Genomic DNA, 22750 nt, shown 5'->3' with positions numbered 1-22750 from the left:
TGTACATATATGTATATGCCTGTGTAATACATAGACATAGACATGCCTGTGTATCATATATATTTAGGTGACGTACTATTAGAATTGATCAAAAAAATTTCTTAACTCCCCCACAAGAAAAACCTTTCCACCCATTCATATTGATCATATTTTTCACATATGTTCAAATTCTCAGTCATCTGGGCCTGAAAACAATTTCTTTCAGATTGGTTCTCCCGGCCTTTTTGTGAGGCATGGCTGAGTATCGAAGGGCCAGAGGGCTCACCAGCACCCACCACTTGGGTTTAACCCACATTCACCATCAGTGGACTCACTGACAGTGCAGGGAATTGCTGGCAGAGGCTATTAAGCACTTTTTTTTTTAATTGCTATGCGATTCAGTGATCCTTCTTGTAAATGATCTCCTTCTCACAACAATTGGAATGATCGATCAAGAGGGGTTTTCTGCAGAGAGAAGAAACTTCACATTCCAATGAGGATAGGTTTTCACAAACTGCAGCAGAGGTTCCCACAGCTCATGAATAACGGTGACAAGAGCTCATCAGAAGACCCCAGGATTATAGCAGGGTGCTCTGTGGCTAGGCCCTAAGGATGACAATGGGCCAAGAGCAGAGGTTCCACCCAAAGAGTCCAAGGAATCTCAGCTGATGGCCTCTATCAATCCTTAGATCTTTAGTCCACTAGGCAATGACCATGACTTTCAGGCTTCTGTCTGCCTTCAGAAAATCCAAGCCCACAAAAACAACTCAAACTGAAAATTCACTCCTCTTGCTCACCAGGCAGTCTTCCTATCACCACCACCAACCACCTCGTTTCTGCCACTTGGCAAATGCCCAGCACCTTCTAGTGATGACTGCGGATGGGGCCAGGGGCGCCTTTGGACAGCATCACTGGCTTTATGTGGTCTTCAACTGAATACAACAGAAATTTTGAGGCATTTAATTATTTTTCAGTTTTCCCTGATTCGATGTTTTTCAAAGTTTAGAAGTCACATTCTCATTGTAATACATGAAATGACATAAGAAAACAATATTCATATTCAATATTCAATATTGTATGAAAACAATATTCATCGCCACACACCCCTCCTCCACCACACCTACACCCAATAACCCACTCCTCTGAAGAATCCAGAGTCAAGAGCATATTCTCTGCATTTACGCACAGGTGTTCATGCCGACATGCACATATACTGAAGGTTTTCTGGCTTTTGTTTAGAGTTTTTTTGCCAAAATTAAAAAATCACACTCTACACATTATTCTGCAACTTGACAATCATGGTCATCCCTCCGTAGCAGTTAGTGATTGCCGCATAACTGACTAATTTCGCAAGGGTTACCAAACTACAGCCAGTAAGCCAAACACCCGTCTTTGCAAATAAAAGGTTTATTGCAGCCTAGCCACGCCCACTCACTTCCCTCTTGTCTATGGCCGCTCTTGTCCCACAACACAAAAGGTAAGTAATTGTGATAGAGATATTCTATAGCTCACAAGCCTAAAATATGGACTATTTGACCCTTCTAAAAACTTTTTGCCAACAGGGTTGCCTGGGTGGCTTAGTCGGTTAGGCGTCTGCCGTTGGCTCAGGTCATGATCTCAGGGTCCTGGGATCCAGCCCCGTGTCAGGCCAGGGAGCCCGCTTCTCCCTCTCTCCCTGCTTATGCTCTCTCTTACTCACTCTCTCAAGTTAAAACAAAACTAAACTAAACTAAACTAAAACCTTTTTGGCAACGCCTGCCTTAAAACAGCAACTATTTATTTCCTCATGATTCTGTAAGTTAGCAATCAGGGCAGGGCTCTCCTGACAGTTCACCTGCCAGTCTCACCTAGGGTCACTCATGTGACTACAGCCATTTAGCATCTAAATAATTCAAAGAGCTTCACTCACATGTTGGCAGCTGGTGCTGGCTATCAGCCTGGTAACTTGTGTACAGATTTCTTCATATGGTGGCAACATTCCAAGAGGGCAAGCCCAATGCACATACAAGCCTCTGCTTGCATCCACAGTGTCTACTTATCATTTTACGCGTTTTTCTCCTGAGGTTTTTGTTTTATGGTTTGTCAAATCGGTAAGATACCACTGTATATATAGATTTTAATACACTGCCTATCAAAGGCACTTTTAATCTGTATGTTCTCTATATTATATAGTCAAACAGGTTTCTTTTCTTTTATAGATCCTGGGTTTTCAGTCTTAAAGACAAACATTTCTCCAAATCCTGGATTATATTTGCATTTTCCCAGATTTTTTAAAAAAGGTTTTGTTTTATTTATTTATTAATTCATTCATTCATTCATTTATTCATTCATTTGACAAAGAGAGAGAGCACAAGCAGGGGGAGCAGGAGAATGAGAGGGAGAAGTGGGCTCCCGGCTGAGCAAAGAGTCCACCGTGGGGCTCAATCCCAGGACCCTGGGATCATTACCTGAGCCAAAGGCAGATACCAAACTGACTGAGCCACCCAGGCACCCAACTCAGGTATGTTTTTATTGTTCTCTTTGTTTTGAGGGGGGCGATGTGCACGCACAAGCAAGGGGAAGGGCAGAGAAGGAAAGAAAATCTTAAGCAGGCTCCACACTCAGCTCGCAGCTCAAACGCAGAGCTTGATCTCAGAGATCATGACCTGAGCCAAAATCAAGAGTCTGATGCTTAACTGACTGAGCCACCCAGATGCCCCTTTATTGTTCTCTTTTTATATTAACTTTTTAATCCATTCAGAATTTTATTCTAGACTATGATAGGAACTAGGGTACTAACTTGATTTTCTTCCAGATGGAGAACTAGTTGGGCCAACATCTTTGATTAAACAAATCAAGCTCCTGGCTCTGAGTAGAATCCATTCTGGATTCTCTACTCTATGCCACTTTCTCTTTGTCATCATACTATATCAGGTTGGCTTTATTACAGTGGCTTTACAGTGTATTCTGAAATCTGGTATGGGAAAGACCATCTTTAGCAATCTCAGATACAGCTGTTCTTCCAAATAAACTTAAGGATCACCACATAAACAAAACACTGCTGGGTTTCTAACTGCAATTGTATTATATTTATGTTAATTTGGGGGAACTGACATTTTTAGAATAATCATGTCTTCCCTTCCAAGAATATAGTGTGACTTTTCATTTGTTCGAGTAACATTTTTTTTCTTATACTCTACATCTTATGTTTTTTTCATTGGCATGTTACAAATTTTGTAACTAGTATTAATGACATTTTTAGGTCTTACCTGGGTGTTGCTAAAATGGAAAAGAGTTATTGATTTTTTTACATTTAATTGGTATCCAAACACTTTAACAAATTCTCTATTCTGGTAGATTTTTGGAGAAAATAGTCACATCATATGCAAAGAAAGTGTTCTCTTTTTTCTCATTGCTTATATGGATTATAAAAATAGCAATAGTATAGTCTATAATAATATAAATTTTGCTACAAGACAATAACCAATTGAGCTCAAATAGGAGGAAGATAACTTTTTATCTGAGATGAGGAAGGATATAGAGGAAAGGTGAACAGTGGGTACCCATATCCCCATTATTCTCTTGGACCAATTTACCCAATGAAACAGAAACCAAATATCTGAGAAATTTCTGGATAATTGCCAATATCCTGGAAAGTCCAGCCCACAGATATTTAAGTGGAAACACTTAAGTTCTATCAAGTAGCACCAAACTAGAACTAGGAAATAATTAATTTAAAGAGTACAGCTTAACCCCCAAATTGCCAGCTGGCTGTACAACTGATCTCACGAATTAACACACAAAAAGCCAACTCCACAGTGTACAAAATACAAAATACAAAAATATAACTCTGCACAGTTGAATTTTCGGGACTTCATTTGTTGCACTAGTTTTACTGTTTTTGTCTTGTGGTGGGTTTTGTTTTTGTTTTTGTTTTTTAATTGGCCTTATGGCATTCCCTAGAGCCTTCAAGAAAATTGTTGAATAATAATGGCAGGAAGAGACATCTCTGTGCAGTTCTTGCTTGATATTAATATAAATTGTTTTATGGTTTATTATTTATCCTAATATTTGCTGTTGGTTTTTGACAACAGATATTTGTCATTTTTAGGTACCTTCCTTCTGATTAAGTCAGAAAGGCCTTTGGCTGAAAGTAGCAGAAAACCTGATTTAGAGGCAAACAGGGTCTGGTGTTCATTTAGCAGTTTAGCAAAGTTGAGGTGGAATATGTGTAAGTAGGTGGCCCATTTCTACTGTGTAGAAGAGATAAGATAAAGTGTTCGAAAGAATTGTGAAGACAGTGAAGAGGAACAAGGGGACAAGAAAAGGAGAGAGCCAGGGTAAGGGTGGGCTATAAAGAAGAAACACAGAAAATTCTCTGATGGGGAGGGAAAACGCCCTGCAGCATTTCCTGAAAGACAACATGGACAACCACATGGAAGACATGATTTTGATTTAAAAGTTTTCGATCCCACTGAACTTGCAAACCTTCGTAGCAGACTCCGAAAAATCACAAAAGTCCATGTTCCTAGGTAATTGTGCCCTTCTGTATATTAGTCCACTCTAGGACACATTACTACAACATCTCCCATTTCAAGAACAAATGAACAGAACCAGTGGGTACTACCACTCCAAGACCTAGAAATAAAAATTCTCTAAGATGTGACAGCACCGCATCCGACAGGCTGGGAGCAGAAAGCGAGTGTCGATAGTGTCCTCTGTGGTGGTCTCTTCTTAATGAGACGTAGAGAGCCAGCCCCTGGGACTTCAAAATAAAGTCTCGGCTTTCTCACAAGCCCAGCACTGAGAGTATATAGGTTTAGCATCACATACTTCATGCAAAAATAACAAGATTGGCTCTTGGGGCTTCCTTGAGTATTTCAGAAACGACTCAAAAGCAAAGCTTCGGGCACGCATGCTAGCATCAGACGGGGACGTGGATTCGTTAAACTGGGAGGTAAATTATTTCTGGCTGCTGTATAGCTCCAAGTTTCCCTTTATTTGATTAGTTAGACTAGGTCTGAGTTGTTTGGAACTCTTTTTTAGCCTCTAAAGGAAAACTAAACCAATTCTATCCAAAATATTTAGAAAGTAAAATCATCATTGAAGAGTCTCAAAGTTAAATCTTGGACTGAAATAAAATATACTGTATGATTTGTCTTATGAAAACTCAGCTTCCTAGTGGCAACCTGAACGAGCTCCAATTTAATGGCACTGTGAAAATGTTTCCTGCTGTACTAGGAGACAAGATCTCATAATTCCTTTGTGAACTATGAAAGAAATCTATCATCAAGGCCTTGTGGGCAGGAACACAGATTTAGGGGGTCAAAACACCAAGCATTTCCATTCATGACCTCACCACATGAACCCCTAATTAATTATGGGTATCCTAATGTGAAAAATACTGTCATAACTGAAGGATGACCTACTCCCATTCATAAGCAGACCACAAATCAGTCACAACTCCCCAAACACCATGAAGGAGCAGCTCAATTTGTATCTGTGTTGAACTTCAAGTGTTGCATAATTTATATCTAAAATCCACTCTCATACATCTGCTAAAAGACCCACTCTGACCTTCGCTCCCAATCCCAACTGCATTAAAAGGGACTATAAATCACTGGAACACAGCACCCAATCACAGCCCAGGCTCTCTCAAAGCAGGCAAGTGTCTCACCTTGATGAGTTCATCATCCCCTAGAACAGGTTATAAAAACTGTTCACATGTTGAGATAATAATTCAAAGACTCTTTGTTTTACCTGTGGCTCGCTACCCAGCCAGGTGAACCAAGCATGCACATCAACAAATGGAGCGGTCGGGTTCCACTGGGCCTTCCATTTACCCCTACATTGAGAAGACCGAACGTCAGATCCATGCGCGCACCCAGCCATGGACCTGTCCTCAGTTTAACAGAGCCCTGCTCTATGCTCAACAGACCTTATATTCAAGGATAGAACAAAATGTGAGGATATGATCTTTTCATCTAAAGATCCCCTTGACTCCAAATCAAAAGTGAGAATACATTTTTTTAGGAAGCCCACCTTTGTCCTCTCCTTACAGCAAAGCTTTGCTTTCAAGTACAAGTATTTCTTGATCCCTAAACAACAATATTTTGTTTTCTCTGCTTTGCCAGGGAAGGAAATCTTTGAAAATTTCTCTCAATCTCTCTGGACGCAGTTACATTGGTTGTGCTGCCAATGCCAATGGTATAAGGTCTACTCCCACCCCAAATCAGTATAGAGAACCAGAAGTCCCACAGCAAACAGGCGCAGCAAGAAGGGGCTTCTCCTAGCAGTTTCCAGGGAGATTTTTCCAAAGAGATCCAGGAAGACCTGTGAGGAAGTCTTACTACCAACTGCTACCCAGCAGTGGGGCAGCTCAGGATTTTCCTTGGCACCCGTGGTGTCATCTGTATCTTAGAAGGGGTTTAGTCCATCCGGGGTGGTGGCAGAGAGCTGGTAAGCTGGGACAATGGCCAAACTTGGCACCGCATGAGTATGTCTACAGAGAACTAGTGTTCTTGAAGTTGACATCTGTCTGTCCTATGCAAGGGGCTCTGGGTCACTGACACCCACTATAGGGTATTTGACTGAGGTCCTGTCCCCACAATCTACCAGGAACACATGTTGTTGGCTCCTGGCAGAGACACACCCGACTTAGGAGTATCCTAAATGCAATCTGGTCACCCTGCTAGAGAGAAGGTAAAGGAGTTCAGAACATACCTATTTATCTTCTAGTTTTTTGAGAGGTTTGAAGTTTCCTAGTCAGGATATAACACAATAAGAAGAAACATCTTCCAAATGGGCCACTATCTACAGTATAATTAGATCTGCTGTACAACCCAATATAGGCCCTAGTGAGAGACCCTCACGTGGTGTTTAATTTCTTTCTTTTTTCCTTTTCTTCCCCGTTTTTAGCTATTCTTCAGCAATGACTTCCTTCTTGTGACACCCTCAAATGTGGTTAAGAGCTCTGTACAGTAGAGCCAAGTTAGCAATGTGCTGATTCGTCTATTCTTCCTCTATTTCCAGGCCTGGAGAGCTTTCCCTGACCTCTGTTTCCCTGGGGTACAATCTGTATGGCTAGAATACATAAGAAGATGCCTAACGGAGTTATTCAACCCGGAGATGTTCTTCCAGTCTTCAGGTAGAGAAAGTACAAGGGAAACATCACCTCCAGGAGAGGAAATGCTGATTGTACAAGAAGCAGCAGGATTTTCAAAATATTTTGGCACCCCTGTTGTCCTTTAGAAAGAAAAATTCTCTGAGTTTCAACTGTCAGGCCAGTTACTCTTAGAATGAGAAGACAGAAACCCAAATGAGAGTAAGAATCGAGAACAACTACCTACCCCTAAACAGGCTGTGATGGTGGAACCCAGTAATGAGTGAAGGCCACCCTGGAGGGGGTTAAAACAAAGCCCTCGGTGCCTGGATTCTACAAGGGGATAAAGGTGGTGCCCGACTTTATAAAGGATAGCTGCCCTTGGCAATCATGAAGTGTCCTGCCAAATTGTAATGTCTGGAAAGATGTTAAAATGGACTCTCCATGAGTCCATTTGTAGTCATGTGGAGCAACTGGAGGTAAAGAGAAACCCCCAGCGTGGGTTTGTGGAACACGTATGAGCAGCCTGCCTTCACATGGCTCCACAGTAGAACGACAGGCAGATGCTAGAAAGCAGTAGATGTTATTTCCAAAAACAACAGTTAGGCTCTGGGAGCTCTTATTGCCACCAGCAACCTAAGCATTTGGCTTTTGAATAAGTGATCTTGGGAGCTGGGAGCTGGAGAGAATAGAAATCCCAGCTTTGGGAATGAGGAGGGGACAGAAAGCAGGGGACTCCCCAGCAGGCGCGAGAGAAGCCTGTTCCCCTCCTGACCCTTCTTCAGGGATAGGCAAACAGCAGCAGGGTTTCTCTGGGCTCCTGGAAGTTACTCTATTTGGTATTGTCTGGTTAGTCCCCCGTGATCCTAATGGATTCACTGCTTCCTCCTTTCCAGGGTTTCAAACTGCTCTGCCAAAGCCCATGTTGAGAAGTGGCAACAAGAGTCAACCTGCTTTCTTAACTCTTCTCGCATAGGGGAACATGTCTTCATTCAGTGCTGGTGACACTTCCAGTGGCTTTTGCGGATCCTGGCAAAGGAATCAATTTTCCTGAGGCTCACTCTTCTGAACTTGAACCTAAATTAAATATTTACTATTTAATAAATATTAACCATTGCTAAAGTGGCCATTTGTCCTCATTTGCCCAGCCGGTCCCGGTTCATGCCTGTTGTGCTGGCAAAATTATTCATCTCTCCCCTCTCACTGACAGAGGGTCCCTTCATGGACAACAAATCATGCACTTGCCCTGGCCAGAGGGTGACACAGGCAGCGCCTCTCCTCTCCTCTCGTCTCCTCTCCTTTCCTCATCATTACCTATTTCTCTCTAGCTCATTACTTTTCAGTCATACCAGACATCCTGAATAATTTATTATTCATATTCCACTTACTTCCAAAAAGGATTAAAATGGTATACAATGCATTCACTTGGCAAATATTTTGTGGAAGCCTGAAGTTCCATGAACACTACCTGAAGGCATAGATAATGCACAAAGTTGTTCAAATAAAAGTTAAAAGTGAAGGCAATGAAAAACACACGGAGGGGGAGGTTACTGCGTTAGAGACCATGGGGAAAACAATGCGTGGAATTCCTTCTATATTTGACTTTGAGCTTCCCAGTAGTGAAACCAAAAAGTCAATTACAACGTATACCATCAGTCACATCGCCTAAGGAAGTACAACTTTGACCAAAAAAGATGCTTTTTCTTCTGACACTAATTCTCATAGAATTTAATCATTCATTCAGTAAATATTTATTGAGTGCTTACTCTGTCCCAGGCAGTGTTGTAGGTGGTGAGATACAGAAGTGAATAAAATAGAGCAAACAGAAAAAAATCTCTGCCCTCAGGGACTTTCCATTCCAGAAGAGCAGACAGACAATAAATAAAACATATAGTGCATCAGACAGTAGTAAGTGCTATAAAGAAAAATGAAGCCAGAACAGAGAATAAAGAGGTCAGGGAGGTGGTAATGACACCCTCCCCCCAGAAGGTAACATTCAAGGAGAGACATGAGGGTATGAAGGAAGGGTCATGTGGCTATCTGGGGAGAAGACTTCCAGACAGAGGCCTCAAGATGGGAGCACGTGAGACCAGTGTGGCTCCCGTGAGGTGCGTCAGGAGCCAATTATGATGACATCAAGTCAGAGATAGGAAGGTGGGGGGAACTGGAAGTGGAGGTCTTGGGTTCTTCCTTCCAATAAGACAGGAAGTCATAGGATGATTTTGAGCAGAGAAGGGTCACAACCTGACAAATTTTAAAGGATCATTCTGGAAGCTGTGTCAAGTATAGATGTAGAGGAACAACATGCAGAAGTACAGAGACCAGTGAAAGAGTCTGTGGAATTTTCCAGACAAGGAAAGGTAGAGAGAAGTGACCAGATTCTGGGTGTATACTGAAGGTAAAGACAACAGAATTTGATAACTGGTTACATGCGAAGTGAGAGAGAGAGAGAAAGGCCAAGATGGTTCTAAGATGCTTGGCCTGAGCAGGGGAGTTGCTGTTACAGAGATGACTGAGGGAAAAGCACATGGTAGAGGAAGGTCAGGAGTTTGATTTGGGCTGTGTTAAATAAGATACGCCCACTGGACACCCAAGTAGAAATGTCAAGTCAGGTAGGTGGTCAGATATGAGTCTGGCGTCCTCATGAATCCTCACATAAAAGATATGGTATGGTAAAGTAAGCAAAGTCTTTAACAATTATTTTTTGCCAAAATACAGAAACATTTATCTTATGACCATTTTCTTTCAGTCTGAGATAAAAATCAAGGTCATACTCTTCAATCATAGCTAACTGAAGGTATTTCTGGAAACAGTCAAATTAGTACAGTAAATGTCCTAAACCATGTTGCCTTTGGGAATCTAACTTAGAACAAGGATAGAGCTTACTGAAGGTGGAGGAATGGCAAGTTTACACCTACCACTATCCGTTTCTCTCAACTAAGTTTCAGATTTGCCTTTGGCAAGAGGGAGCTCTTATATAGTACTTATTCTCTGGGGTAGATGGTTAGGTGGCAGGGTAGACATTTGGCTATGAAAAGCAATAAAAGGAGCCTGAGCAATTCTCACCCAGATCAAAGCCTGTATCATTCTTACTTGGAGGCAGGTCACTGGAATACCTGAAAGACCTACCCAAAATTTTCTTTAAAAGGAGCTGTGAATTTACTCACACGGGCAGACAAATCCCAAACTGAGACCTCAGAATGATAAGCTGGTGCTTAGCAACAATTTGGGATTGTCCAAGTTAAGATGTAGTGTTTTCCTGGCAAAAGGGTGGATCTCAGTGCCTTATACAGACAGATATCAGTTAATCCTTTCCCCAGCCAAATAATAAAAGTGTCTATAATTCCTCCAGGCCATAGTAGTCTGGAGGGGAAAAAAATTGTTCAACTGTCAGAAATGTAGCAGAACTTTCAAAAGTACATATCAGCAACATAGATGGGAAACCTCTATCACAGTTGGGTTTTACCTCTGAAAACATAAAAATCAAAGCCTTTTTAAATTCCTTGAAACCAAAGACTTCGTTTGTCTCGTTCAGTCCGTATACCCAACACCTCCCGGAACAATGCCAGCACACAGTAGGCATTCATAAAATACTGACAATTAATGAATCAGTCGACATTAAAAAATTAAAACAAAACCTATGAGTGCCATCTTGTGGAAAGCCTTACCATGACTCAAGATTACAGTCACCAGGCAGGGGAATGGATACTGAAATTTCTGCGTGACAGGGCCTGAGGGGCCATGGACTATTGGGAGTAGTGCACTAGGAAACTGCCTTGAAGCTGTGTTTGAAAACCAAGTACGCTCTTTACTTAGATTCAGGTGAGCTAGGTGGACATTACAGGGGGGCTACAAAAGTCCCCCAATCCAGCCTTTGGCACTGGTTCTGAGAATAATTGAGAGGTGTAGCTCTCAGTAGTCTTTGACCAGTCCCTCCTCACCAAAAACTGTTGTAATAACCTAGCCTCAAGTTCTTCCTTTGTGCTTCAAGAGATCCTTGGGAACGGAAGATCCAAAGAGCTCTTTGGACACCTGGTAGCATCCTCTGTCTTCCTGTTTCTCCTACACTCCTCCCCAACTCACTGAGGCTCCTGCTGTCACCCCATAATACTGGTATGGACTTGGCCTCTCCTCTGCTTTTCTCCAGCTTTCTCCACTAGGGAGGAGGAGAGGCATAAATAATTATCTGGTCACCTTCCACTGGCTTATCTCCTACGGGACCACCAAGCAGAGGTGGAAGCACCAAGAACCACCAAGTTTCTCTGTGTCCCATGCCCTCACACTGGAATCCCCTTTTCTGTCATTCCCATCCCCTCCCCAAGAGCCTGACATAGGCCACTGGGAGATAATGTGAAGAAACCCACAACACAGGCTGGAATGCACAGGGTACTCATGATTCTTCAGGGTTTGTGGATACCCGGAACTTATACAATATGATGAATCCCCTTCAAGAAAAAGAATTTAAAATGATAAATGTAGGTGCAAACGTGAATATTTCTTTAGAATGGGAAAAGATATCACAGAAAATTACTAACATTTCAAAGATCCAGGACCTGCTCTTCTGAACTGTTACAACTGACCAGGCTTCCTTGCCCCACTGGGCCACTCTACGACTCCCCCCAAATCCACTCAGAGTGGCTGTTCACACTCAGAACATGTGAACGTCACTGTCTTCCTCTCATGGACTCTGTCCTCTCTGGGTAGTGGCCAGCCTCCCTGGACCCCCCAAAAGTACCCCAGAGAGAGCAGAGCCAGGTGAATCTATCTACTCAGGATGTCTCCTGGGAATACACGCCCCCCCCCCCCCCTCCATCCACCCTGCAGCCCATAGGCAGACCTGACTGAGTGCAAGGCTGTCAGTTCTGGAGGCCACAGACCACGTCCCCTTCCATCAAAGCAGAGGCCCACCAAGCTCAGCCCTGGGCTGAGGAAAGCTAACCCCCACCGCACGATTTTGTAGTTAGGAAAACAAAGCTATAAAAATTGCATACCATTAAATAAATAACACAACAAAAGAAAAATCCACCCAGTGCTTGCCGCCCGTCCCCCGAGGCGGAGCCCAGGGTGGATTGGCAGTGGGGCGGGCACCAGCCTTCTGCAAACGCGAGCCGGCTGCGGTCCACAGGTTCCAAACGGGGGACACCTGATGCAGGGGGCCCTGGCGCAAATAATGAACACAACTTTCTGGCCAGTCACAGTTGCGTGGCCCGAGCACTTCCCCGGGAGCAGAGAGGCTGGAGGAGGGAAGCGGAGAGGGCGCGGAACCTGGGAACCAACTCCCACCCCCGTGCGGTGAGGGGGCGCCGGCAGGTGTGGAGGCACCGTTCCCATGGTAACCAGGAGCTAAAACAAAGGGCCGGCAGCCCCGGGACTCTGCGCTGGATCTGCGCGGCTGTTTGGCTTGGGTAAGGCTTCGCACGTTAGCCACCGTGTGTGGAGGAGCCCAGACTCCCTCCTCCAGCCCCGGCCGGGTCAGAGAGAGCGGGGCGCAGTGTGGGGAATGCGGGAAACAAAGAAGCATCCACAGGCAGCCTTGTTTCTCTCCCCTTTCTCTGCCCCTCCCTCCGTTGGCCTTTCTGTGCCCGGCTTGCTTCTCTTCCCTCTGTGAAGGGCGGTGTTGGCTCTTGATACTCCTACAAACCAAGGACGAGGGGGCCCTTCCTCTCCAGCGAGCCTCTGGCTCTGCGTTTAAGGAAAAACTATGGGTGTGGGTGGTAGGACTTCTTCGAAGTTTGTGGCCTGCAGAGCCCAGCCCACTAAGCGGAAAAAGAATTCCCCAACTGGAAAATTCCAGCCTTGCCCACAAACCGGTTCCTGTGGCCCAAAGCAAATCACTTGGTTTCCCCGTGTTCCCTTCCCCCACCTCTAAAATGGGAGAGAAACAGTGGTCCTAACCTTCCAGGGAGATGGTGAGGCGCGGCCAGTGGCTGGTGTCCCACAGGTGTTCTGTGCCAAGTGTCTGCTCGCAGCCACCCTCCTTGAAAGTTCAAACCTGAATAGATTTGAAAGTCTATTTATAAAAAGGGCCTTAGGAAATGATGTTTTAATGAGTACACTGGGGTGTCTATACTGCTAAAAATTGCACTGATTGGTTTAAGGGAGGTCAAAAGACTTTTTTGACTTCTGGGCCTGTGCCCCTGGCGTGTTGAAATGTGGACCCTGATCGGCTGGGGCACGGCGCTGCGGAACTTCCCAAAGCAGGCCAACCAGTTGTTCCCCCAGGAGGGCAGGCAGCTGCCTTCAGCCAAGAATCCTGCCAGTTAGGTTAGAAACAGCTACGGAGGACAATAGCCACGGCAACAAAAAGGGCTTGGATTTGCAGCGCCCTAGAGAACACCCTGGTTCCTTCACAGAAATGAGGCTTCTCCCTTGTCTGCAGCCAGAGTTTCCAAACCCCCGCTGGCAGCACCCCAGCCACACCCAAGGTCCTGTGACCCACTCCATTCTCTCCCACAGTGGCGGCCTTGTTGTCTGAGCCCACCCACAGCCCATCTCTTGGTTGCAAACCAGAAACTGGGGGTGCAGCCAGGCTCCTGTGTGCTTTTTCTTCCTGTGGACCATCTATCCAGTCCACCGACTTCTGTGGAAATCCTGCCACCTGTCAGGAGTTGGGTGAGGCTGCCGACCCCGTGGCTGAGGCAGACCTGCACACAAATGCCAATAGTGTGGGAAGAAAAGGGCATGAAAAACTGGGGCGGGGGGGGGGGGGGCGGGCACGACATACTTCCAGAGGAGCTAGTGTGTCTTCACAGAGGAGGTGACTTGGCATTGGGTTTTGGAGGATGGTCAGACTTTAACGTGCTTTAGGAAATTCGAAAGCCAGCTAGGACCCCAAAAAAGAAATCCCACTCTGGAAGAGTTGGTGGAAATGTGTACCACGTCCTCCAGAAAAGAAAGCGGGACTATGAATATACTGAAGTACAAAAGGCCAGGAGGATGCCCTGCCAGGAGGACTGGTCAGTAGACTGAGCCCTCAGTCCCAGCTCCGCAATGCTGGCTGTGCCCACTCTGACTAGAGGCACTGGGTGACTGGCCAAACCCCTGGCCTTCTCCAGAGTTGACTCTTCATGTTCAGTAAATAACACTGTTAACAAGGCCTCCTGCTAGGCACATCGAGGATTGACAGGAAATGCGTGAGCCCTGCAGGGAGTGTTCTGAATAAGCCAGACTGTTCTAAAACCAAATTTCTCCTCATTATCTTCTTGGAAGGAGCACATACAACTATCTACCGAAGTTAGAGGCTTCTCTTGCACCATAAAACGGGTGAAGCCTTGCCCTCCCTTCTCTGCTGTTGTAGTTGGACTGAAATACACGGGTAAGTAGGGGCTTGGCAGCCACGAGTCCTCACACCTAGCACTTGCTAGCCTTCTGGGATCTTAAGGGTTTACCTGGCCGCTTCACTTCAGGTTGTGTGGCTCAGAATCTCTTAGTCTACAAACATCGGCCTCTGTTCTTCCAGGCCTACCAAAACTAGGAAGTGCTGGCTTAATAACAAAGAGTTTGTTTCATTTTTGGTACTTAATCCCTCCCAACCTCAAAGATCCTTCCCCTTTTAGACTGATGCCTCTACCTTTTTAGAAGAAAGGGATGCTTTCGCAGCGCACCCCAGGTCCTGGACTTCCTTCTCAGCTCAAATCTACTGAAGCCCCGTCCTGTTTTCACTGGCGGTTCCAATAAACTTCAGCTCTAGGTTGGTTCCCAGCTTCGAGCCATGCTTTTGGAGCCCAGGTCTATGTGTGCAGCTACAGCCACGCGCTCGGAACACCGGGGGCTACACCAAACTGTGTCCACAGACACCGTCTCGAAGGCAATAAACACTACGACTCTCTTCACCCAGCCATGGTTTTCTGACCTGACAACAGGTGGAACTTCTCGGCCCTAACCAAATCCGTCTGTGCCACCAACTTTCTGCAGAGCTGCAGGGGTTCCAGGAGGCACTGAGGAGACATACAGCACCCAACGATGGCCCAGCACCCACTAATTCCCAGAACTTCCTAACCTCTTGGCTGCTGAGGTTTCTGTCCTTAGGAAGGGCTCACTGCCCCAGAGTTATCCCTCTTTGAACAGGCCGTGGGGCCAACGTGGGATAATGGGTCTACCAAGATCACCTGTTCTCTGTCCTGCAAAATTTCTAACACCTGGGAGCTTGCAGGCTCCCAGCCCCATCCTGGGCTCTGCAACAGGAGCAGACAAGCCATTCTGCCTGGACTCCTGAAGATTCCGGTCTTCATATTCACATTCTAAATGACTGGGTAATTATGCTTGGAAGAAACCCACAAGCAGTCATAACAAAAAGTCCCTTTGCTCTCCGTCTTACCAGACTTTGCAGCAACTAAGGGCATTTTCATGTCACAAATGATCCTCTTGGGGCGCCTGGGTGGCTCAGTCGCTAAGCGTCTGCCTTTGGCTCAGGGCGTGATCCCGGCGTTATGGGATTGAGCCCCTCATCAGGCTTCTCCGCTGGGAGACTGCTTCTTCCTCTCTCACTCCCCCTGCTTGTGTTCCCTCTTTCGCTGTCTCTCTGTCAAATAAATTAATTAAAAAAAAAAAAAAGGCAAACAAACAAAAAAAACCAAATGATCCTCTTCCTCTCTCATACTATCTCTCCCTGGTCTCTCATTGAAATCTAGAATGCTCTCTGTTTCTCCAGTCCACCATGTGAAAACTTAGACCCACTAGCCAAACCAGCTGAGCTTGATTTTGTAGGGAGGTCCACTGGTCGGGCAGGTAAGAGAGAGAAGGGGCTGTATCGCTGAGCAGTAATAGCAGTCTCTTTCATAAATAAGCTCCCCTCCCCTTCTCCCTCCACAGAATTCTCTTTCCATGTCTCTATGGTGGCTAAAGCCTACCCCCTGCCCTTCCAACCCCAGAATATCCTTTGCTTTGAATATCGTCGCTTTGAATTAAGTGGGGACTGCCTGTTCCCCTCACGGGCCCCACACCCTAGAAGCCAGGCATAGTGCTGGCCTTCTCCTAGCTCCCTATTCTCTCCCCTTACAGATACTCCTCCAGCTTATGTTGACGTTCTCCTCCTCTGTTTTCATTCATGACATAATCACACTTTACTGTATTTTAATTTATTTTTCTGTTTCTCTACTTAAGCAAGATAGATGTGCCTTATGCAATCTTGCAGTCCCAATGCCTGACAGTATCTGGCACATAGAAAGTCAATAATTGTGGCAAGAAGGAAGAAAAGAAGGGAAAGGGGATAGGAGGGATTCTTGGAAGCTTATGATTTTGAGTAGCACAGTTTATAAGGTCTGGTTAATACACTGAATGATAGAATCAGATTCACAAATATTTGAGCAGCCTGAAAAGGTGAGGCAGAGCCAACAAGATGAAATTTAATACTGACCCACATAAATACTTGGTATCATGTTCAAAAAATAAACTTAAGTTTAGCAAAACAAAACAAACAACAAAAACAACAAAAACACAACACAACAAAAGGTACAGTTCATATGAATATTTGTAGCTCGTTGTAGAGCAAATCTGTTGTGAGTAGCTCCAGAGAGCAGACCTGGGAAGGCTGGTTGAAAGCCCGAGGGAGGACGATATAACAGAAGTCTGTGTGTAATTTGTTATGTGCTAAATACACTGTCTCGCACATAGAAATGGTGGCTGTGATCTTTCTTATCATTATTACCAGCATCCTCGCCATTATTTATTATTTATAAGACCTGTCCAACAGTCTGCCTCGGGAAGCACTAAGCTCCCATCCCTGGAAATCCAAGGTTATCATTGGGTAACCACCTGTCTGGGATGTTTGTCAACCTGATTCCTAACCCCTGGTCTCGCTTTCTCCATAATCCTGTGATTTGAAGAACAATGCTCTGTATGTCCTGGCTAGTGAAAGCCACAGATAGAATTCCTGGCTGAGCAAGCTGTCTTTTATATAAAGAAGCTTTGGCATCCCCCACATTTGTTGCAGTGTGCCTCCTTCAAGCAACCCCTCCAAAGCATCTCTTTGATGTTGAAAAATAAAATTGCTTTGTGTGAAAGCTCCTTTAATCTTATATAGATACAAATGCTTTGTGTCTTGGGGGATATGCCAAACTGCTCTTAGTAGTTCAGAATTAATCTCATTAAAGAAATCTCTGTTTAATCCCCACTGCTGTTTGCCAGCGATGTTGAATAATTCCACACCCAATCCTGCTGCCTCTGTACTGTGCACCCTTCCTGGAATTGGTGTTGTCTAAGAAAACACATCGGTGGGTTTAGGCTGGATCATGGCATTCCCATGTTTTGTTTAATGCTGTCATTGTAGGGGGCACCTGGGTGGCTCAGTTGGTTAAGCATCTGCATTCGGCTCAGATCATGATCCGGGTCCTGGGATCAGCAGGGAGTCTGCTTCTTCCTCTCCCTCTGCCCCGTCCCCCTGTTTGTGTGCTCTCTCTCTCTCTGTCAAATAAATTTTTTAAAAATGCTGTCGTTGTAGAAATGTTCCTTTATACATCTTTATCTCATTTTCCTAATTTGAAAAAAAGGAAAGAAAAGGAAGAGGTAAGAGGAGCTTGCCTGTTACGAAAAATAACAAATGAAATGATGGAGTTGCTCATTAACTATCCAATTCCATATAAACATATAAACTAAGATAAACCATCAGTATTGCTAAGAAAAATGGAGTTCATATAAGATAACAATCAGTTGTCTCTTTCCAAATATAGGAAACCCTTGATTAGATTACCTAGTCTGTAAAACATATTTTGTATGTAAATATATATTTTACATACATATATATCAGTAAATGAAATTACTGACTTCCTCCCTCCAGACACAAATTCTGGGTCTCCTCCATTAGGAGCCATCAGTGAATGATCCAAAGTTACCACTATGTGAAATAATCACTGATTTATTCATTTCGACAAATATTTATTTACCTCCTCCTATGTGCCAGGCATTATTCTAGGTGGCAGGAATAAAAGGGAGCAAAGTTTCTATTCTCCAATATACAGATCAATGAACATGATATAAATGTTATGAAAAAAACAAAACAACATGGTAAGAGAGGCCCCTAGGTGACTGAGTCAGTTAAATGTCCGACTCTTGACTTCAGCTAAGGTCATGATCTCAGGGTGGTAAGATCGAGCCCCACATCAGGCTCCGCACTCAGCAGGGATTCTGCTTGGATTTCTCTTTCCCTCTCCCTCTGCCCCTCCCCCATGAGTGCTCACTCCCGTACACACAATGCACTCTCTCTCTCTCAAATAAATAAATAAATCTTTAAAAAAACAAAACAAAAAAAGACTGCCTCTGAAGAATGGATTATCGGAGAGCAAGAGCCAAAGCGTAGAAGTAGTTGTAGAAGATGGTGGGCTAGACAAGGATGAGCACAGCAGGAGCGGACAGAAGAACGGATGCAGGACTTTTTTGGGAGATAGTGTCAAGAGGACTTAATGATTGGTTAGTAGATTTGGGAGGATGAAAAAAGGAATCAAGGATAACTCCAAATTTCTACATCTGAGCAAGTATGTGAATTATACAAGAGGTTCCCAAACTTTCTCAGTTCTTGCCACTCTTAGTGTCTCAGTGAATTTTTCATGGTGCCCCCCTATACCAAATCTGTACAGTTTTCATGTATTAGTTATATCCAAATAACTTCATAAATATTGTGTTGCATTATGTCACAGATTTATGTCACAACTTACTGTAGAAATTGAAAGAAAAAATAATGCTTTTATTTCATTCTCAAATAGCCACGATGACTCGCTAACAGACTGTGTGTGCCCATTGGGCGTTGCATGACTTCTCCAATCTTGGAATCTGATTGCACACGGCCACCCTCATTTTCTACTCCACACTGATTTTTGCGTGGTATTTGCTTTTTATCTCAACAACTGCCAAAAACCCAGCTTTGCAAAATATGCCATCATTAAAAGGAAGACAAGCATAATCAAAAATTAGGTTTTCGTACAATACCCGACAGATGTCGAGTATTGCTGTTCTCTTCAAAATTTTAAAATCTACTGCAGCATCCCTGTGAGTTCTCTGTAGTGCCCGGGGAGCAACAGTGCTCAGATCGGTCGAACCATTTAGAGATGGGGAAGAGGGGGGAGAGGGAGAGGGAGGTTCTATAAGTGAGGGCTGCTTAGGTTTGATTTCCATGATGAACATTCAAGGAGAGCTACTGAGCAAGGAAGGTTAATGAAGAAACGCACTGTACCACAGAAGTACACCATTCCATATTAGCACAGGAAAAATATCCATTTTCTAATATTCTTAGAGAATGAGGTATTCTCTGGCTAATTTTCCGGGTAACTAAGAGCTAACCAGAAAACGTTTTTCTTTCAGCTGTTATTATTGAAAAATCTCTTGGCTTGGACTCAGTTCACTCCCTGACATCGTAAGTACTGAGCCATGAGTGTAACTGGTCATAACTACTGTGGCTTTGTTCCCAGGTCTTGAAGGCTGCACGGTCATGATTGCAAATAATTCTTACTGTCCTCCCTGTTAGACAGCCTGTAATCCCAGAAATAGCAATGGAACCCCACAAAGTGGATTTTATTTTCCTATAGTGATTATTCAATGCATTGCATTTCCCATCAAGAACACCAGAATAGATCCTTCCCAGATGTGAGCACCAATAAGAAATATAAATGCAAGGTTAAAATGTCCACAAATTTTGTAATCCAAAAAGTTTCTGAAAACTGAAAGTCTTCTTGATAAGTTTGTGGCCAACCCATTTGGCCATAAAACCTGAACTGCTAGAACTCGGTTCAAAGCAAAATAAACTGATGTGGAGCCATTTAAAGTTTCTCTTTATCCCACTTAGTGTGAAAATGTACGTGTTTGGCTATTGAAATGCTAATAAGATCTGCATGGGGTACTGCCCCTGGCCCCTCTAGGGCAGAGATGTATTTAGGACATAATCACCATAAGAACAGCCTAAACTGGAAACAAACCTGAATGCCACAACCCAACTGGGCCCAAGGGTTTTGAATAAGAGATAGATAGTCTTTAGATACTTAGGGTGGGAAGGAACCTAGAGCCCTTCCAGGTCAACCCACTGATATTACAAATGAGAAAAGAAGCCTAGTGGAAGGAGCAGGGAACATATTCAAAATCACACATTCAGCTTGGAGCTCAACCAAGCCGGTGCTTTATCTCCTGCCATCTACTCCCACAGCCCCATCAGGAGCCTCCATAAGCGCTCCCGTGAGCTGAGAACACAATACCTCGGCACACCGCTAGTGTCCACAGGGCACACCCAAAATACACTTCTACTGAGATCCTAAGCTGAACTAACTGAAAATGAATATGTCATCTGTTATGAAGTTCTCAATGATCCCACTTCATTTCTCATAATTTTGAAGAGTTGAGGGAGATCATTCAAAGGCATTCTATAGGACTCGTCAAGATTAGTCCAGTAAACTTTTAACTGGTGGTGTCTTTCCATCTAAATGAATTTTCCTTTAGCAAATAGGAACTCTAAATAATATTTTCGGTTCTTCTAAATAATTGCCATTAGGGCCTCTCCACTTGAGGGAATTGCTACGAATTTGAGTTGTCAAGACTAGAAAGATGACATAGCTTTCTTGCCTCTTTGCAGCGTGGTTTTGACTTGGAATTGGACAGACCTAATATGGAACCCCAAATATGTGAGCCCTGGTTTTCTAAGTTGAAAAACAGGATAGTAACACTTTACCTGATTTCTGTGAATCTTTATATTTAAAAAAATGTAAAATACCTTATTCTGTTCTAGGCACATAGGAAATGCTCAGTAATGACACAAACCTCACTTCCCCCGCCCCTCCTTCATCTCACCCTGTTTACTTTATCACAGAAAATGATTGTTTAACCTGGGGTGAGGGGGTGCTGAGAACTGAAGCCAGTGCTCCAAGAAGTGCTGTCCTCCAAAGAACACAGTCTCTCAACCCACATCATAGTCCCCGTGGGGAGAGAACACTATTCTGCAATGGCACACCTGTGTCCAAATCCTAGTTTGGCCACTTTTTACTTGTCCGATCTTAACCAAGTCATTTAATTTCTCTGAACCTGACTATTGCTGTAAAATGGAGATAATCGTGTTTGCCACTAAAGATGCCAAGATGAACAAATTCAATCAGGCCCATTTACTGGTTTCACAACTCAAAGGATTATACAAATAGTTGGAGCTTAGAGAATGAGAGTAGTACACCAAACCTAGAAACAGGAGAACACTGTCCTGATTTAGATGAAAGGAGAAAAAAAGGTAGATGTGGCAAATTATGTCCCAGTGAGTTGGATATTGAGGCTGGGCACAGTTCTAGAACATTTCCTGTAAGGGTTTGGGAGCACCTGGGAGTGGTGTCAGGTAGCACAGATTCCTGGAGAGCAAGTCACATGGGACTGGACCTCTCCCACCATCCCTTAGAGAAGTGGGGAGATCTTGAGAAAGGGCAAGTCCCAGGGAGCCAAAGAGGAGAACCCCCCCCAGAAAGTAGAGAGAAAAGGGGCTTCAGAGAGACAGGAGGGGCGGGGGGGGGTGCTCAGGGAACACAGGGGGAGGGGCCTCTTGAGTCAAGGGGCCAGGCTCAGAGAGGCAAAGAGGAGCAGCCTCAGGGAGGTGAGCCGCTGGGAGAGCAGAGGGGAAGGAGCCTCAATGGCTAGGTCCTGCCAGCTGCCCAGAGAAAGCTGCCTTAATCTTTAAAAAGACCTTTTCTCTCTCTTTCTTTTTTCCCCAACAAACAATGTTTGTAGTAAGATCTTCTTTCTCCCCACTTCGGTTCATTTTTGATGCTCAGGAAAAAAACAATTTCTTCCTGTAAACTATTTTTTGTCAATGTGACCCTCTAAAGATTGTAAGCCCTTCTGTTTCCCTTAAACACTGAGCCTCATTCCCTCATCTATAAAGAGGAGATGATGGTGCCTACATTACGGGTTGCTGTGAAGACTAAGGGGGCCCAGCACAGTGGCTGATGTGAAGATGTTAAATCCCTTCCCCCAGCCTCTCCTGACTGATGGATGAAGATGGCAGGACAGACTGGGCCAGTGTCCTTGGGGCTCTCTTTTGACATTTGTACCGATGATTTGAATGAAGACACACATACTAGGAAGCTGGGAGAGTTCAGAAACGACTAGCAGTCTAATAAAAAATTATTGGGAGGAGCCGGAGAAAATGTAAAGTCCCAGTGAGAGAGGAAAGGGACCCACTGTCATTTTGGAGTGGGAGCTCTGAACACGTTGACAGAGCTGTCCACTAAGTGTTTTCTCAGGCATGCCACACGGTGTCGGGGAGATGGCTACACTTACACTGGGCGTTGGCTCTGGACAGGGAGGGATCAGGCTTCACACATTCATTCAATAAATATTTATTACTTCCTACTCCGTGCTGCGCACAGTTCTAGGCACTTTGGCAAATCAGTGACAAAAACAAAGATCCCAGCCCTCAGGAAATGTGCATTTCAGTGAGAGGAGACAGACAATACACATATTAATGAATCGAGTACTTAATATGTTAGAAAGTGATAAATGGGGGCGCCTGGGTAGCGCAGTCGTTAAGCGTCTGCCTTCAGCTCAGGGCGTGATCCCAGCATTATGGGATGGAGCCCCACATCAGGCTCCTCCACTGGAAGCCTGCTTCTTCCTCTCCCACTCCCCCTGCTTGTGTTCCCTCTCTCGCTGGCTGTCTCTGTCAAATAAATACATACAATCTTTTTAAAAAAAAAAAAAAAGTGATAAAGGCTCTGGAAGAAAAAGGAAAAATTAGAG

The 22750-nt window shown here is 44.3% G+C and overlaps 1 protein-coding gene and 1 long non-coding RNA gene across 2 annotated transcripts in view; one reads left to right on the top strand and one right to left on the bottom strand.

The window, feature by feature from the left end:
- CBY2 (chibby family member 2) overlaps nt 1-22750 on the bottom strand; it is a 75125-nt gene that overhangs the window by 33434 nt on the left and 18941 nt on the right. The gene's annotated exons all lie outside the window — the stretch shown is intronic.
- Nucleotides 1400-8172, top strand: LOC123000729 (uncharacterized). Its single transcript, XR_006408917.3, has 3 exons — nt 1400-1456; nt 6991-7105; nt 7957-8172. It is a non-coding gene; the product is annotated as an uncharacterized LOC123000729 (long non-coding RNA).

This window comes from Ursus arctos, unplaced genomic scaffold (assembly GCF_023065955.2).
Source record: "Ursus arctos isolate Adak ecotype North America unplaced genomic scaffold, UrsArc2.0 scaffold_10, whole genome shotgun sequence".
Lineage (NCBI taxonomy): Eukaryota > Metazoa > Chordata > Mammalia > Carnivora > Ursidae > Ursus > Ursus arctos.
The sequence above is the reverse complement of the archived record's forward strand: the minus strand, read 5'-3'. Positions and strand labels throughout refer to the sequence as shown.